Raw genomic sequence first — 2,861 nt, 5'->3', positions numbered from 1 at the left:
GGAAGAAACGGGCCGCGCGAGCATCCAGGCTTCGAGGCGTCCTCGAGATGGTTGGCTTCTTCCCACTGCCACTGAGGGACAGCTGGATACTCGTCGTCATCTTCGGGGATCGACCGCTCTTTCCTTCCTTCGTCCAGTCGTTCGTTTGTACGTTGGTTCGTTCTGCGAACGTGAAACGCGTTTCCATCGGGCGCGATCACGACCGCGAGAGGCGGTAATTAGCATTCTACGCTGCTGATGGAACTGGAGACCGAGAGGCTGGAGGAAGTTTCTGGAAGAGGAGGTCGCAGGGGAAGGGCGGGGATCGTTTCTTTTGTTTCGATTTGCAACGTTTCTGGTTGATGGGTTTAAAGTTGGTACTTTGCCATTCCTGCTACTCTCCGCTTTTGTTGATGTGCTCGACGCGAGACACGCTTTCGTGAGAATCTTTTTTATTCTTCTTTGTTAATTTTTCGCTATCGTATTGTTTATAACGTAAAATTATCCTGTTGTTTCCTTCAAGTTCGTCGGATCCTCGTCTACTTCGAATACACCGGAATAAAAAATGATCCCGGCCGGAGTTTTCTTTGGGTCTCCTCCGACGATCGCTAAGTTGAACGACGACACCGTTGATCGCGTTCGCAGATTTATGCGCGCTATCGTTCGCGGTTGATAGGGAAAGCTTCTAGATTTCGCTCGGCCATACGGTGGACGTTGGTCGGTGAAGGACGTTGCAGGGAATTGATGTAGCGTTACCAACGCCGCGACGGGTGTAATGGATGTAGTGTTGCTAGTGGCGTACGATAAGCCCGCAGAATGGATGCACTTTTCACGCGTGTAACTTCCGCTCACAGCGATCCTCCTTCTCGCAATGTTCCAGCTGGTTTCCTTGTAATCGTGGTCACTTTTCTTGTGACAGGGGCCGACTTTATACCACGTAAGCTTTCCCAGAAGAAAGGGAAAGGTTATCCAGGGCCGAATGAACTGTCTTTCTTCGTCTTGCGTTCTTTCGTATTATCGTTAAATTAGGACGATTGTTATTTAAAAAAACTAAAATTCTATCAGCATCGCAGATCGATCGAGCCACGCGAACAAGTAAAAAATCGACTCGTAACGAGACAAGGGACACACATGTACCGTCGGCTAGTATTATAGAAGGCAGTAGAAGCAGTCACCGAGAGGGAGGGCCCCACGTGTAATTTCAGTAATTCCGCGGTCTGGGGCCGTTCACGAGGCCGCCAGCTCGAATGCTACAATTCGCGGGGCCAGAAACAGACGTATCCCTGGTCTCGCGAGCACGCGAGAGCCGCGATTAGTAATTTGAATCGTTACGGCCGTCATTCCCACCGTTCCTTCTCGAGGCCGTCCACTCTCGAACTCTGTACCGAATTCCGAAACAGGGGAACGCGTTACGAGTCTCCCATACCACCTCTCTCTCTCTCTCTCTCTCTCTCTCTCTCTCTCTCTCTCTCTCTCTCTCTCTCTCTCTCTCTCTCTCTCTCTCTCTCTCTCTCTCTCTCTCTCTCTCTCTCTCTCTCTCTCTCTCTCTCTCTCTCTCTCTCTCTCTCTCTCTCTCTCTCTCTCTCTCTCTCTCTCTCTCTCTCTCTCTCTCTCTCTCTCTCTCTCTCTCTCTCTCTCTCTCTCTCTCTCTCTCTCTCTCTCTCTCTCTCTCTCTCTCTCTCTCTCTCTCTCTCTCTCTCTCTCTCTCTCTCTCTCTCTCTCTCTCTCTCTCTCTCTCTCTCTCTCTCTCTCTCTCTCTCTCTCTCTCTCTCTCTCTCTCTCTCTCTCTCTCTCTCTCTCCCATACCACCTCTCTCTCTCTCTCTCTCTCTCTCTCTCTCTCTGCCTCTCTTTCTCTTTCACGTACAAAATGGTGGCCGGATCGACGTTGGAATCCTTCTAACGATGACTTTTGTACACGCGGACAGCAGGTAAATACGACGGAGCCGCGTTACAAGGAAAAGAAAACAAGGAGGACGTGGGGAACACGCTGGCCAAAACACGCGTGACCTGTATTTAAGGTGGTTTCTCCTCGGTCTCGTTCGAACGAACAGGGCTTCTACGTTTCTTTTCCATCTTATTTGCAAACTACCACCCCTTTTTTTGCGTTTCTTCCTCTCCTTTATCTTCGTATCGTTCGTTCTTCCTTTCGTTTCCTTTTCTCTTTCCGCTCGGTTTCGATAGTTGCCTCCGTTATTGGTCCTGCTCGATCGTTCTCCTTTGCACGCGAACGTGAGAACCCGGATCGCTTTTTAATTTTTACCATGCAAACGCGTGTTCTTCCTAGATCGATGGCTCGTCGGTGGGTCTCGATTCGCGGAATCTTGAGACAGTTGCAGGTCTCGAGCAGCGAAGTGTTGGTTTTTCGGAATATCGCTCGGTAGAAATTAGCCGATCGCCGCAGGCTATCACTTCCTGGTTACTTATCGCGCCATAAATGATTGCTCCTCGTCTCGTCCTCGGACTAATTTTACTCGCTATCCCACTTCGACACTCCGCTTGTTCGTCCGTTTCAATTCGTCCACGTTCGCGCCTGGATATTCCTATTTGAAATTACAAAAAGATTTGATCGAATTCTACGTTATACAGCCCGTAGCGGTGTTCGCTCGCGTCCACTTTTCGCACCGTCGAATCATCAAAATCCCTGCCAACGATCGAATGCTCGCTAACAACGACAAACGATCCGCTCCACCTTCTTCCATTCGCCAAACCTCTGAAAAACAACTGTTCGATAGCGAAGCACGTGAAACGCATCGAGCGTTTCGATCAGCTTTCCCGACATATTTATTGCACCCGGCCCGAGACTCTGACCCCGCGTGCGGTCCCGCGTACCAACCCCTAGCCCGAGGAGTCGTCGTCGCCGACCGGTCGAGGTTCGATTCC

This window comes from Bombus impatiens, unplaced genomic scaffold (assembly GCF_000188095.3).
Source record: "Bombus impatiens unplaced genomic scaffold, BIMP_2.2 scf_0037, whole genome shotgun sequence".
Taxonomy (NCBI): Eukaryota; Metazoa; Arthropoda; class Insecta; order Hymenoptera; family Apidae; genus Bombus; species Bombus impatiens.
This window is presented reverse-complemented; position numbering follows the sequence as displayed.